Source organism: Amblyomma mixtum, chromosome 8 (assembly GCF_055824585.1).
Source record: "Amblyomma mixtum isolate Tamu chromosome 8, ASM5582458v1, whole genome shotgun sequence".
Lineage (NCBI taxonomy): Eukaryota > Metazoa > Arthropoda > Arachnida > Ixodida > Ixodidae > Amblyomma > Amblyomma mixtum.
In genome coordinates, this window is record NC_143019.1 from 110,112,552 (window position 1) to 110,129,414 (window position 16,863).

The 16,863-nt window shown below is 44.7% G+C and overlaps 1 long non-coding RNA gene across 1 annotated transcript in view; it reads right to left on the reverse strand.

Moving 5' to 3' along the window:
• Positions 1–16,863, reverse strand: part of LOC149333892 (uncharacterized) — a 58,719-nt gene that overhangs the window by 21,926 nt on the left and 19,930 nt on the right. Inside the window, exon 3 of the long non-coding RNA XR_016285340.1 lies at positions 5,828–5,914. This is a non-coding gene — a long non-coding RNA (uncharacterized LOC149333892). The remainder of the gene's footprint in view (positions 1–5,827; positions 5,915–16,863) is intronic.

The window sequence follows — 16,863 nt, forward strand, 5'->3', positions numbered from 1 at the left end:
TCAGTTAAACATGATATTTTATTTTATAAGCTACCTTTTTACGGCATTCGAGGAGTTGCCTTAAATCTGATCCGTACTTATCTTTCCGGTCGCGTTCAGTATACATGTTTGAATGGTCATCAATCACAACCTGGTCAATTAATATACGGTGTCCCACAAGGGTCTATTTTGGGTCCAGTATTTTTCATTCTTTATATCAACGATATAATAGCCATCCCTCGAACTCCCACAATAATTTTATATGCAGATGACACCAGTGTATTTTTTTCTGGCATGCATCTTAGTAATATTCAGGCTGAGGCAAATGCATGGTTACAAGAATTGTCTTTATGGTTGAATATAAATAAACTAGAGTTAAATGTTAATAAAACAAAGCTTATTGTATTTAAGGCACGTAACAAGCCTGATAACAGTGAAATTAATCTTACATTCAAAAATAGCGTAATTGAGCGTGTTTCTTCCTACAAATTCTTAGGCATAATCTTTGAAGAACACTTGAGTTGGACCCTGCATATTAATAAGATTCATGCCAGCATATCAAGGTCATTATGTGTATTATATAAACTTCGAGACCTTGTTCCGAAATGGCTGAAGTGGCAGTTATATTATACCCTAATTCAATCACATCTTCATTATTGTTTACATGTTTGGGGATCTACAACGAAAACTAACCTCGCGAGGCTGATAACATTACAGAAAAAAGCAATACGATATGTCGAAAACCTTGCATACAATGATCATACAGGTTTGTACTTCACTAAGCATTCTATTCTAAAAATCAATGAATTATTTGAGTTGAAACTGCTTTCTTATGTGTTTAACGATTTCAAACATCATCCCACTAAATATGTTCAATTAAACTCTAGTAGTGACGCGCCTTATAAATTAAGGCACGTCAGTTACAGAGTACCATTTGTAAGGACTAACTATGGAACCGAAATGCTTTCATATTTAATTCCCAGTCTTCTAAATAAACATACACAGGCCATAGAAATTATTCAGAAATCTGTTTCCCAAAAGTCATTCAATAGAAATGCTAAAGCTTACCTCCTTTCTCGCCCGAATGATTAAAAATCTTGATGTTCCTGTTTTTCCGTCAACTCTTTGAATTCTCGTGTTTTTCTTGTTGTGATGTGTCTTGTAAATATTTACTTTAATTATGTCATTGCAAAAGTATGCACCTTCCTCCTACTTTTACCTTGTATAATTATGTGTTGTTTTTTCTAATGAGAGTGTATGAAGCTCTTGCTTCTTTTGCCGCTTGTCGTGAGCATTGTGTCGGGTGCTTGGGCCCCGTCAGGCAGAGTGCATCTGCCTTTTGCCCCTGCATCCGAGACCTTGTTGTCTAAATAAAGATCTATCTATCTATCTATCTATCTATCTATCTATCTATCTATCTATCTATCTATCTATCTATCTATCTATCTATCTATCTATCTATCTATCTATCTATCTATCTATCTATCTATCTATCTATCTATCTATCTATCTATCTATCTATCTATCTATCTATCTATCTATCTATCTATCTATCTATCTATCTATCTATCTATCTATCTATCTATCTATCTATCTATCTATCTATCTATCTATCTATCTATCTATCTATCTATCTATCTATCTATCTATCTATCTATCTATCTATCTATCTATCTATCTATCTATCTATCTATCTATCTATCTATCTATCTATCTATCTATCTATCTATCTATCTATCTATCTATCTATCTATCTATCTATCTATCTATCTATCTATCTATCTATCTATCTATCTATCTATCTATCTATCTATCTATCTATCTATCTATCTATCTATCTATCTATCTATCTATCTATCTATCTATCTATCTATCTATCTATCTATCTATCTATCTATCTATCTATCTATCTATCTATCTATCTATCTATCTATCTATCTATCTATCTATCTATCTATCTATCTATCTATCTATCTATCTATCTATCTATCTATCTATCTATCTATCTATCTATCTATCTATCTATCTATCTATCTATCTATCTATCTATCTATCTATCTATCTATCTATCTATCTATCTATCTATCTATCTATCTATCTATCTATCTATCTATCTATCTATCTATCTATCTATCTATCTATCTATCTATCTATCTATCTATCTATCTATCTATCTATCTATCTATCTATCTATCTATCTATCTATCTATCTATCTATCTATCTATCTATCTATCTATCTATCTATCTATCTATCTATCTATCTATCTATCTATCTATCTATCTATCTATCTATCTATCTATCTATCTATCTATCTATCTATCTATCTATCTATCTATCTATCTATCTATCTATCTATCTATCTATCTATCTATCTATCTATCTATCTATCTATCTATCTATCTATCTATCTATCTATCTATCTATCTATCTATCTATCTATCTATCTATCTATCTATCTATCTATCTATCTATCTATCTATCTATCTATCTATCTATCTATCTATCTATCTATCTATCTATCTATCTATCTATCTATCTATCTATCTATCTATCTATCTATCTATCTATCTATCTATCTATCTATCTATCTATCTATCTATCTATCTATCTATCTATCTATCTATCTATCTATCTATCTATCTATCTATCTATCTATCTATCTATCTATCTATCTATCTATCTATCTATCTATCTATCTATCTATCTATCTATCTATCTATCTATCTATCTATCTATCTATCTATCTATCTATCTATCTATCTATCTATCTATCTATCTATCTATCTATCTATCTATCTATCTATCTATCTATCTATCTATCTATCTATCTATCTATCTATCTATCTATCTATCTATCTATCTATCTATCTATCTATCTATCTATCTATCTATCTATCTATCTATCTATCTATCTATCTATCTATCTATCTATCTATCTATCTATCTATCTATCTATCTATCTATCTATCTATCTATCTATCTATCTATCTATCTATCTATCTATCTATCTATCTATCTATCTATCTATCTATCTATCTATCTATCTATCTATCTATCTATCTATCTATCTATCTATCTATCTATCTATCTATCTATCTATCTATCTATCTATCTATCTATCTATCTATCTATCTATCTATCTATCTATCTATCTATCTATCTATCTATCTATCTATCTATCTATCTATCTATCTATCTATCTATCTATCTATCTATCTATCTATCTATCTATCTATCTATCTATCTATCTATCTATCTATCTATCTATCTATCTATCTATCTATCTATCTATCTATCTATCTATCTATCTATCTATCTATCTATCTATCTATCTATCTATCTATCTATCTATCTATCTATCTATCTATCTATCTATCTATCTATCTATCTATCTATCTATCTATCTATCTATCTATCTATCTATCTATCTATCTATCTATCTATCTATCTATCTATCTATCTATCTATCTATCTATCTATCTATCTATCTATCTATCTATCTATCTATCTATCTATCTATCTATCTATCTATCTATCTATCTATCTATCTATCTATCTATCTATCTATCTATCTATCTATCTATCTATCTATCTATCTATCTATCTATCTATCTATCTATCTATCTATCTATCTATCTATCTATCTATCTATCTATCTATCTATCTATCTATCTATCTATCTATCTATCTATCTATCTATCTATCTATCTATCTATCTATCTATCTATCTATCTATCTATCTATCTATCTATCTATCTATCTATCTATCTATCTATCTATCTATCTATCTATCTATCTATCTATCTATCTATCTATCTATCTATCTATCTATCTATCTATCTATCTATCTATCTATCTATCTATCTATCTATCTATCTATCTATCTATCTATCTATCTATCTATCTATCTATCTATCTATCTATCTATCTATCTATCTATCTATCTATCTATCTATCTATCTATCTATCTATCTATCTATCTATCTATCTATCTATCTATCTATCTATCTATCTATCTATCTATCTATCTATCTATCTATCTATCTATCTATCTATCTATCTATCTATCTATCTATCTATCTATCTATCTATCTATCTATCTATCTATCTATCTATCTATCTATCTATCTATCTATCTATCTATCTATCTATCTATCTATCTATCTATCTATCTATCTATCTATCTATCTATCTATCTATCTATCTATCTATCTATCTATCTATCTATCTATCTATCTATCTATCTATCTATCTATCTATCTATCTATCTATCTATCTATCTATCTATCTATCTATCTATCTATCTATCTATCTATCTATCTATCTATCTATCTATCTATCTATCTATCTATCTATCTATCTATCTATCTATCTATCTATCTATCTATCTATCTATCTATCTATCTATCTATCTATCTATCTATCTATCTATCTATCTATCTATCTATCTATCTATCTATCTATCTATCTATCTATCTATCTATCTATCTATCTATCTATCTATCTATCTATCTATCTATCTATCTATCTATCTATCTATCTATCTATCTATCTATCTATCTATCTATCTATCTATCTATCTATCTATCTATCTATCTATCTATCTATCTATCTATCTATCTATCTATCTATCTATCTATCTATCTATCTATCTATCTATCTATCTATCTATCTATCTATCTATCTATCTATCTATCTATCTATCTATCTATCTATCTATCTATCTATCTATCTATCTATCTATCTATCTATCTATCTATCTATCTATCTATCTATCTATCTATCTATCTATCTATCTATCTATCTATCTATCTATCTATCTATCTATCTATCTATCTATCTATCTAGGTCCTGACAGCCGAGCAGGGCCGCCTCCCAGTCCTCTCTGGTTGGGTTGGGGTTTTGGGGGATAGATGGGTTTGATTGACACGCCCAAACCATGTGGAAGGTGTCAGCCACCTCCCCACAGAACTGGCACGTGCCATCAAAGGATGCGTTGAAATGTTTAAGTACCGCCGGGCACAGTACAGTGTTAGTAACAATTTTGATGAGGAGGCGCTCGTCAACGCGATCCAGTCCCTTACAAGGGGCCGGGTAGCGCCGGTGCTCCTCCTTGTATTAATCGGTGATGTGTTTGAATGTAAGGGCCAGATTGTCTGATTGGGAGTAGGCGTCCAAGGACAGGGAGATAGTCCGGCGAGAGAGTGCGCGGGCGGCCTGATCGGCCTGTTCGTTTCCCTTGAGGCCCTGGTGACCGGGGGCCCAAATCAGGTTGCGTAGAGTTGGATCTTCGCATCGGCAGTTATATTCCAATATGCGCCAGGCAAGCGGGGGAGCCAGCCCAACTCATAGTTCCGACAGGCCCCTCGCGATTCAGTGATGGTATGGCGTTGCGTAGGCTCCTTGGTAACGCTGCAACACGCTGTCGCGTCCCACTCTTAAAGGCTAAGCTTAAGCGTCCTCCAAGTTTTTTTATCTTTTGGTTTATTACTGTATCAGTCTCATAGCTTATATAACAGTAATTGTGGTCGCCGCTTCGGCGGCCTCGGCTGTTGCTAAGCGCATGTTTTCTTTCAATATTTCCTCTTACGTCTTTCAACTCTCTCTGGCCTGCCCGAGGCAGCCAGTGTGGTTCAGCCCGAGCCAGTGGGCAGGCCCATGCTCTTTACCTTTCATTGTTTTATCCTTCCAACAGTCGCAACGTTGTATTAAATTCTATGTTGCTTGCAGTGTCTTTGATGCTATAGGTGTACAGCATTGTTATCAACCCCGTTTGCGATAGGTCTGAATAACTTATGACATTTCAAAGCAGTTTCAAAGAGTGCTGCAAAATGACATTTGTTTACCATTTTCCAGAGAGGCACCCAAGGCAACACATGTGTTGGTGGCGAGTATCACGGGTACATCGTTGACACCAGGCAGGTATAATTGTCCTAGAAATAAATTAGATGAAAGAAAATGTTTGACACGAATGGCCATGAATATATATAAATGACATCAACTTATATCTTTTCAAAACCAAAAATTGGCTGAAGGCTAGCTTGGTTAGGCCTGGTGATTGCGAAAGCAATACCGTGGCGATGCTTAGTTCAGCTGGTAGTGTTGCTGGTGGTGGTGCTTGTGGTTGGACTTGTCGTTATGCAGTGATATTACCTGGTTATTGTGTGTACAACTAGTTGCGATGCGAGAATTGCTGTGGCTGCAATGATATACTTGATTGTAGGCGAGGTTAATGCAGATTGCAGAACTGCTGCTCCGGCACCGGCTGTCTCTGTTCACGCTCTTCTTCGGTCTCCGCAGGTCGCCGTTCTTTTCTCTTCGCATTCTGCCGAGCGGCTTTCGTGGTAGGCGGCATCGCAACGTCTGGCCGGCGGCGCGCCGCGCGCCCGGCGTTACAGCAGATGGCGTGAGGTCACACCACTAGGCGCGCAGCGCGCGGCGGGCGCAGGAGTTAGGCAGCAGCCACCACGCGCGGCCTCGCTTCGCGACGGCACAAGTTGGGTCCCTGCTCTTGCAGCTCTGACGTCGCACCGCTAGGCGCGCCGCGCAAGGACAATGGTAGCTACCGTGGCCTCGCCACGCGAGGAGCTGAAAGTGAATGTAGTATTGCTTCGCAATAATATCAGTTTGATTTGAGTAGGAGGGCAGAAAAGTGTGCAACTTGACTAAGCGCGCGGGTGACATGAGCAGGACTAATGTGCAGTTATTTTACCCGATAATTTCTTCTTTTACTATGAGGCGAAGGGGTCTTCTGAAAATCTTCGCCTGCGTGCCTTATTGCTGAGCGAACAGAATTAAAATTATTTATTTAATTCACCCCTATCTACTTAATTTCCTTCCCTTTGTTTCATTCAGTTTTCTCAATAAAACCACAATCTAGCGACATTCAATCAAGTATTCATAATCAAGTAGTCGTGGTACTGACGCCGGCTACGGTAGGCTTTTTCTCTGCCCTGTTGTCGGCCTAAACGAAAATTATTACCTCTCCCCGGCATGTCGTGCTAGGTTTCAGTTCTTTTTCATCTTTCAATCTCCTAATATCATGGTGTTCTTGTATTGTGAGGTCTTGTTGCACGAAAGTTCTCTTGCACCACTTACTCTCCTATTAGCAACATAGCATAGGGGGAGAGTTGCTATTGCATCTTTAGGAACGGAAAGGCGCAACTAAAACGAAGGACCAGAAAAAGAAAGACACGAACACGCGCTGTTCGTGTCTCTTTTTTTCTGGTCCTTCGTAAGTTGCGGTGTTTCGTTCTTCAAGATACTCCCCTTAACCAAAAATTGGATCGTTCTTAAGGGTAACGGGCTGAGTTCAAAGCGAAGGAAAGCGTAGTAGGTGTCAGGAGAAAGCCACGTGGTCGGAGGAGGTCAGGAAGTTCTCATGGCTAAGGCATCCACAGCATGCTCAGGACCGAGTTCATTGGATACGGAAGAAGCCATCGTCCTGCAGTGGCGTTAGTAAGGCTGTCGAAAACTAGCTTTAACCTCACACCATTTCCTGGGTCTACGTGACAATTATGCTTTATCGTTTATGGGGTTTTAACGTCCCAAAGCGCCTCCGGCAGGGAGGTACGCCGTAGTGAAGGTTTACAGAAATTTCGACCACCTGGGGTTCTTGAAAGTGCACTGATATCGCACAGTATACGGGCCTCTAGCGTTTCAGCTCCACCGAGATGCAACAAAGTCAAGTTGTCGCCAAATTCGTTTGTTTTCTGGGTCCGCCCGTGGAGACTCTCTGAGCATCAAAGAGGTAGCAATGGCCTGAAAAGCACGTTTGATGCACTCCATCAGTTTCTGGGATTGCTTTGCTCTTCAACCTGTGGGGTGCCCAGTGCAACGCCGCGGTTCTAACCACACCACAAAGAATCACCTCTTGGACAAAGAAAATGCTGTGAACTTTCACCAGTCGACATTTTCTGAAAGTGTATCGTCCAGGCTGCTTTTTGCATAGCATCAAGAGAGTTCTTTTTTCCTCGTATGGCTTTGCCGCATTGAAACTGAAGATAATCTATGTATCTCATTGGAAGGCGTTCGCCATCGTCTAATAAGTTATCCTTCAGTGAGTTCTTTAGAAATCGCAGCCTTGTGCTCATTCTCTTCTGTACATGGCCAAAACATTCACGCTTTACCACATCACAGTCGTAACGTTTGGCTTCCTGACATCATTATAGTAGTTGCTGCCACCGTCATTAATATAAGTCCGCGGGTGTCCTTTGAACGCGCGAAATCTTTCACTCCACAACTGGCCTCCTCGGCGCCACTCAAGCCATTGTGTGTTACTTAGCAAAGGCACTTGTCTTCACCATTGTGTTGGCTCTGGTACAAGATACATAACTTCCTCTCAGTTTCGCAGTGGAGCAGCTTTCCCGTGGTTGTAATAATGACTGTCTAGAAGCCGAATAACCATGAATGTTACGGCAATGCGCCTATCAGCCGCATGTTGCAGCATGCCATGCGTGCACACTGCAGTCTCCCACTCTGCCTGTATTTTCCTGTAGACCGCAGAGCACACAAAAGCCACGCATTCACTTCGTGTGGAATTCTAATCCGGTTTGGAGTGCAGAAAGTGCTGTTGTCGGCATACGATTCACAAGTAACAATGATAACGGACGAAAGAGCGCGGCGTTTTTGTTAAAACTCGCCTCGAGACGAAGGGTCCCGTCGCCGCACTTCTTGCAGGTCGCAACACGCATCATGACCTCATTCAAGAGGCAAATGTCTATTGTACGGTATCCGGATGATCCGCACCCACAAAATCAAAGGAGGTATCCCGCACATCACCTCCTACCTTGGCTACGCTTGCCCTCATCAGCGAGGGCTCAGATAGCCCGGAAATAGCCGCAGCAGGCTCTGCTTTGCTTAAGTTGGCGGGCGTAAGGCAATTTGTAAGAAATAAACACCACTTTTAGCAGCTCTAGTAATTTTGTCTCTTATATGGAGAGTTCACTTACTGCGAACATTGGATAGAACGAACGGAATGCGCGTTACCGTCAGGTTCGTTATAAATGGGCTCACTGTAGTTTCAATCGGCCGCAGAAATCTTTTTTACGTTTCAAACATGGACCTGACTACCTCGGCGCCTGGCCGACTGCCTCTGAGCACAGGCCATTCGACTCCATCACAGCGCCTGTCTCTCGACCTCGATGCAAGGGCCCGCGTACTACACCCTCCAGAACCCACGGCTACCAAAGTCCTTTCACGGACTCAGCCTGAGGACGTGGAAGATTTTCTCCTCCCGTTTGAACGTGTCGCAGCATTTAACCAATGGGATGACGCCGCCAAGCTGAGAAACGTTTTCTTCAGGTCAAAGGGCGGTGCTCGTACGAGGTACGAAAACCGTGAGGATACTCTTTCATCATGGCATGAGTTGTGACGTGATTTGCTCGCCACGTACGTCAGCACTGATCGTCGAGAGCGCGCTGAAGGCGCCTTGCAGTCCCGCATGCAAATGCCCAACGAAATGGTTACAATGTACGTCGAAGACATGACGCGTCTCTTTCGACGGGCTGACCCAGCCATGTCGGAAGCCAAAACGATGCGCCACCTAATACGCGGTGTTAAAGAGCAGCTTTTCGCCGGCCTCGTGCGCAGCCCCCAAGCACTGTTGCCGAGTTTCTAGCGGATGCTGTTACGATGGAGCAGGTCCTCCGGCCGCATTCCACCGCGTACGACCGGCCAGTCCTAGCTGCTTCTGTTACAGAGTCTCTCCCGGCTTTCAATATCAATACAGACTTCCTACGTGACATGATCCGCGCTGTCGTCTGTGACGCGGTAGAGAAGATCTGTGGTACGTCGCAGCCAAAGGGCAGCCCCCTTATGTGCGTTATCCGCGAAGAGGTGCAGAAAACTATCAGGCCTCCGTCACTACGCGGCGAACCTCAGCCAATCCATACAGACTACTGCCGCCCGACATACGCTGAAGCTCTGCGACGCCCTGCTCCAAATCCAATGGCATTTCCACAGCCCAGCCAGACCGAATACTACCCCCCGACATACGCTGACGCTCTACGACGTCCTGCCCCAAATCGAGTGGCATTTGTTCAAACCCATCCCGACGTCCTGCTACCCTCCGTGCAGCCCGTGCAGCACATCCAGAGTGATCGACGATCCCTGCGCGGAGCGGACGTCTGGCGTGGCCCTGACTGACGGCGTTTGTGTTTCCATTGGGGGGAGCGTGGTCACCTGTTTCGCTGGTGCCCATATCGCAAGCTTAGCCTGCAGGGTTTTTCCTCCAATGCACCAATACCCCGATTTGGCTAATGGCCCCATGAGATTGAAAAGCACGTGACCCAGCAAACTGTGTGGTCCATGGCGCGCCGTCAGACCCGATCATTGTCATTTCGCTGATCATCATTTTCACCGAATGCGCAGAACTTCTCGCGAGCGACGGTGGACCACTCGCCCAGTCCTCGCCGGGAAAACTGAATACAGCGACCACCGGTGGCATGGTCGCTGGATATCAATGCTGTAAAGACCCCCTGACGATGCCGACATTCGATGGTAGAGCTTTGACGACGTCGACGACAGCAGGTCAGCTATAGGACCAATCCACACTCGACATACCCTTGCTTCTCGACGGTCACACCATTAGCGCGTTGGTGGTCACAGGAGCGGAGTTTTCAATTATCAGTGGCAAATTGGCCGCGCATCTAAAGAAAGTTACAACTCCCTGTTCTAGCGTGCAGATCCGAACGGCGGGGGCATCTATCATTACTCCGCTTGGAGAGAGCACGGCTAGGGTCCAGATCAGTTACTCGGCGTTCATAGTTTTGCTGTCTGGTGCTCCGCGACTGTTCTCATGACCTGAGGTTGGGCGTAGATTTTCTCCGCGAGAATGGTCCCATTATCGACCTGCGGAACAGAACCGTTATGTTTTCTACAGCGAAAGCCAACGACACCTTCGACGTTCGTCAAGACAACTCCGCCCTTCGCATTTCCACTGAGAGTGTTTTGATCCCGGCGCGCGCCAGTGTTTTGCAAGCGTCGAATGCGATGATGGACTACTTTATGGCCCTGCAGTCACCGCTGGTAACCTTTTCTTGCTGCTGAGACACGGAATTTGCCCGGCCCGAAGCCCTGTCTACCTCCATAACGGTCGGTTGGAGCTCCTCATTACTAATTTTACGAACAAACCTCGCCCCCTTTTCCCAGCTACTGCCATCGCGTAGGCCAACCAACTGGCCGATGTTAGTGAGTGTTGCGTCTGAGGCCATGGCACATAAGGACACGGCCCTACGTCCCTAGGTACAAGGGGGGCTGGTATATGTGTGACGAGTGGCTTTTCACGTAAAGTGGTGTCGTAAGGTTGCACGTTAAAGACTACGCGGGACGCGGCGGGCGCGTTTCGACCGAAGCGAAATTCAAGATGCGCCCTTATACTCTGTGATATCAGTGCCCGTTAAATATCCCCACGAGGTCGAAATTATTCCGGGGGCCTCCATTACGTTACCTTTTCTCTCATTTCACTTTCAGTCCCACCTTCTTCCCTTCGATCAGAGCGTGGTAGAGGTGTCCACCAAGGAGTGAGCCATTTACTACGCCATTATCCTCTCCTGAAAACAAAAACCACTGATAATGAGTATGTGTGCTATTAGAGTGGTTTTGATTCGGAAGCCGTAATTCCGAATGTTAGGATAAACGAACAATTCAAAAGACGTTTATTCGTCTTTCCGTTACAAAGGATCACTGGGTTAGCAAGAGGCCGTGTTGCTTCTTTCGTGTCCAACACCTGAGTCTGTTGTTTACGCGCCGCGCAAGCGCTCGTCCTCCTCATCCTCTCCTCACATCACTCTCTCCTCCCACGGGCGGCTCGGGTTGCTCGGACTCAAAGTTCGGGTTGCTCGCCCTCCGGCGAAGGATCTCCGTCGGCGGGGATGAGCTGGCGCTCACATTCGGCCATCCTGTGCCACCGACCGTCCCGGTCGGAATCGTCCTCGCGTTCCGATTCTTCAGAACTTGTCTCGTGGAATTCCCGGTCCCAAAGCTTCAGCTTGTCAACCGGTGCAATACTGCTGTAAGCTCTTCGCCTTTGCCGCCCCGGAGGCACGTTTTCGATGCGGTAGCGGTCGTTGGGAAGCCTTTCTCGGATGATATACGGTCCTTTGTATTTTTCTTTCAGTTTCCTTGACTCCCCACTTGCTGCCGGTTCTCGCTCAACTAGTACAACATCTCCGGGATTGTATGTCGGCGCTTCCACCCGCTTCCTGTTGTACCGCTCCTGTTGCTTGCGTTGGTCTTCTCGGATATTCTCCGCCGCTGCGGCTCGCCTGGTTTCAACTTCATGGTCAAATTCCTCTGCGAGGGCGTCTTCCACGGTGTCGCCCTTGATGCCTCGCGGCCTGAAGTTGAAGAGCAGTCCGAACGGAGTAGTTTTAGTGGCTTTGTGGAGCGTATTGTTTATGCCCCACATCACCTGAGGCAGCGCAGAGTCCCAGTCTTTGCCGTTTGCATCTTTCGTCAAGCTTGCCACTGCAGGGGTTATCATGCGATTATATCTTTCGACTTGCCCGTTAGCTCGCGGAGTGGCAGTAGCGCTTTTGACGTGCACGATGTTGTAAGTTTGGCACGCTGCTTTGAATTTGGCACTTGTATAAGCAGTTCCGCGGTCCGTGATCACCATAGCCGGTGGGCCAAAGGTTCCTGCCACATCGTGTAGAAACTGCGCCGCTGGTGCAGCTGATGTGTTGCGGACTGCACGCAACAATACGAACTTTGTGAAAGAGTCGACGACTACAATTATGTAGGCGTTTCCGGACTTGCTTCTTACAAATGGGCCTAGGTGATCGATGTGTATTGATCGAAATGGCTTGTTGCTGTTGTCAATGCTGTGAAGTTTGCCCGGTCTCTTTCCAGATGGCGTCTTGTGGAAAAGACATTCGATGCAACAAGCTGTGTATCTTCTAAAGTAACGCTTCATTCTGAGAAACCAATACCTTTCCCTAAGTTTCTTCAAGGTTTTCTCCACTCCAAAATGGCCAATGTCATCATGACATGTCCTGACGATTCTCCAGCGAGTCTGGTTTGGAACTACCCACAGCAGTCCTTCGTTCGAGTCGGTTTCTTGGTTCTTCTTGAATACTATGCCGTTACGCAACCGGTATTCGTTTTTGACGCGCCTGTCTTCTTTGGATAGGTCTTCTTTTTTTTCTAGCCTTTCCTTCAAAGCTTGAACTTTTGGATCATTCAGCTGGGCAACGGTTAGCACGTCTTCTGCCGCTATGCATGTTGCAAGGACGTGAAGGCCAGGAACGATATCCGTCTCTTCTGGGGGGTCGTATGCAGAGCGGCTAAGTGCATCAATCTCTGAAACGGTGGTTGCGAAGCAGTCCCGATACTCAAAAATAAGCTGTTCGAGCTTTGCACGTTCCTCAGGAGCAACACCAGGACCTACTTGAACCTCTTCGCTCGGTATCATTAAGGGCTGGACAATGCTGGTGTCCGACTCACCCTCTCGTGGCGATGCATCGTCTGGGTAGCAAATTTCCGCTCGTGCGACTCGTTCGTTCGCTTTGATGGTCAGTTCATGATTGGAAATGTTCATTATAGGGACTATTGTTTCGTTGGTCCCGTCAACGCTGAGGACACAGCGTGGTATGCAATGCTCTCGACCTTCTTGGTACCTGAGCTGCATGTCCACGAAGACATCTGAGCGTGGTGTGCTACCGGTGGCGTAGGGCTTAACGAAACCCACGTATTTTGGGGGCACAACCGTTGTTTCCTTCGCCCACAGGCACACAGGTCGTTCTGGGAGCTCTGGAATTTCAATGGACTGAAGCGTGTCGTCTCTATTGTCCTCGTTCCTGTGCTCCTCAAAAATCCGCACTGTGTTCTTCGCCTCACAATCGTGATGTGTGGTTGCTCGGTGAAAGGTTGGCCCACAAGTAGGGGTATGGACTGTGACGCGTCCGGCACGACCAGCACGGGAACGTCCGCTGTAGCTTGGTCGACCGTGAGGGTGATGTTCGTTTCCCCACACGGTGTCACATGTCGGGACCCGTAGCCCCCGATAGTGAACGGCTTTGTCAACTTCGTGTAAGCGACTCCGATTCGGTTGGCATCCTCCTTCCGCAGAGTTACGCATTGGCTACCGAGATCGACGTATGCTCGTATGTCGCAGCCGTTCGCTTTCGCCATCATAAAGTACTTTTCGTTCGCCTCTTCAGCGGCTCGGAGGTCAAAGCCCAACGCGTTCTGAGCGACGCGCGCTCCTCTCTCCGTTTTTGCCCTGCAGTCTTTTTCTCCGTGGCCCACTCGTCCGCAAGCGTTGCATCTCGCCTTTCGCTGTGGGGCCGGGCAATTGAGGGACACGTGACCGTACTCGCTGCAGTTGAAGCAGAGGGGCTCTCCTCTTTCATTCCATGGCGGCTTCCTCCTCGCCTTCGGAGAAAGGTTCTTGTGGTCGGTAGTGTTCAAGGCCGACGCCATTGCTTCGCTTTTGTTGCCATGGGCGTTGGCATATGCGGGGAAACGAGAGTAGTTCGGGGGACCACTTGATTTTGAACTTTTGGAGGCAGTGTTTCCCAATCTTTCTTCGAGGCGTTTCAGGCAGTGAAGAAGGTCTTCCGGCGACTCGTACGTGCGCACGCTCACTGCTCTAATCACGTCGTCATCGTATAGCCCCGTGATGAGGTATTCAATGCAAGCTTCATCTGTGAGGTTGCAACGGCGAGCTTTCGAGAGCTTGTCGTAGTAATAACACTCGATGGGCTCACCGCGCTTTTGCCGTCGCTCCTGCATTTCCCGATGGAGTCGTTGGAATCCCGCTGTCGTGGGGAAGGCGCGCTTAATTTCTTCTTTCCATTCCGGCCATGTTTTGTTGACGGAAGAGAGGGAGTCATACCATGTCTTTGCTGGCCCTTCCAACCTCGAGAGTGCGTTTCCAGATGTCAGCCGGTCGGACCAATGGTAGACTTGTGCCAAGTCGTCCACACGTCTTATCCAAGCGTCGACTGTCGGAGAGCTGGATGACACTGGATCAAACGATGGCACTAACCGAGCTGTCTCTCCCGCGCCGATGATGGGTGTGGCCGCTGCTTGCTGCGTCTGAAGCAAAGCAATTCCGTTGACGGCTTCTCTCACTGCTGCCTGAACGCTGGCCTGCAGGATTTCCGCCACGTTGATCGTTGACTGAGGTATCGGAGGTAAGCTTCCACTTGTCACCACGTTGTCGGATCCGCCTTCACTTGAGTCGTCGGCGTCGTCGTTCCCGCCATCGTTGCTCGGTCGTCCGCCATCTTCGTTTGCCATATCCGTTGAAGATGCTCCGGTGCGGGTGACAGGCATGGTGGGGCTTGCCGGTTAACTTCGTAAGTTCGGGCGAACGTTGACTGTATCCCACTTCTGAATTGTTAGGATAAACGAACAATTCAAAAGACGTTTATTCGTCTTTCCGTTACAAAGGATCACTGGGTTAACAAGAGGCCGTGTTGCTTCTTTCGTGTCCAACACCTGAGTCTGTTGTTTACGCGCCGCGCAAGCGCTCGTCCTCCTCATCCTCTCCTCACATCACTCTCTCCTCCCACGGGCGGCTCGGGTTGCTCGGACTCAAAGTTCGGGTTGCTCGCCCTCCGGCGAAGGATCTCCGTCGGCGGGGATGAGCTGGCGCTCACACGAAGTAGCAAAGTGCATGTCGGCACGGTGTGCAGTTGTGCCGGCAAGCGGCAGCCGCAGGAAGCTCCCTGGAAACTGATGTACGCCGCTGCTCCTACAATAAATGTAAAGTGTACATCGTCCTCGTTTAATTTTTAGTGCGGAACCTGCATCCCGAACGCACGGTCCTTTGTGGTTTCAGGGAGACGGCCTGTTCGGAGCGGGCCTTCGCAGTATGAACTGCGGGCACTAGTGTGATTTCTTAGTACAGAAGCACTCTAGAGGACGCCTGGGTGCTCTCACTTGTCTTCTACGAGGGGGTACCCAAAAGAAACCGGACTAAATTTTTTGGTCGGCAAAGCTTCTGTGGTACCGCGTTTCTCCACTAGGAGCGCTTAGAACGAACATTCCAGAGTCAGTAAGCCGAGTGCCGTCGTTGAAGGAGGTCAGACTAGTTTAGGCAGAGTTCTAGAGTGACGACTGTTTTGTGTGAACGTCGTTTTTGCAATGGCTGATTTTCGTGAACAGCGTGCGCCGGTTGAATTCTGATTTTTGCTCGGAAAAAGTAGAATGGAAACTCTTGAAATATTAAGAAAGACGTACAAGGACGATGCTATGGGGACAACTCAGGTGTTCCTGAATCGAATCCTGAATCAAAGCAACAATCATGCCAATGGAAAACTTCAAATTCACCTCGCCTCAAGAAAGCTCGTCAGGTGAATCCAAACCTCAAAACAATGCTGATTTGCTTTTTCGACGTGAGAGGAGTCGTCCATTCAGAATTTGTTCCGCAGGGTCAGACACTTAGCCAGGCTTTCTACTTGGATGTTTTGAAAAGATTGGGCAACAGTGTTCGGTGGAAGCGGCCTGATTTGTGGCAGACGGGTGACTGGTTTTTCCACCATGGCAATGCCCCTGCTCACACAGCCCTGTCTCTACGACAAATTCGGACCAAAAATGGCATGACCTCTGTTCCTCAACCCTCATACACACCCGACCTTGCCACGAGCTACTTTCTTTGTTTCGTATAATGAAAAGACAGGTGAATGGAAAGCGTTTCGCTGATGTTGCTGAGGTGAAGAAAAAAACGACGGAGGCACTGTCAAGCACCCAAAAGATGAATTTAAACAATGTTTTGAAAAATGGAATGAAAGATTCGACAAGCGTATCATTGCAAGTGGGGAATACTTTGAAGGAGATTAAAGGTCTGTGCTTAAAATGCGAACAAATAAGTTAAAAAAAATAAGTCCGGTTTCTTTTGGGTACCCCCTCGTACATCTCACAGAGATTCGAA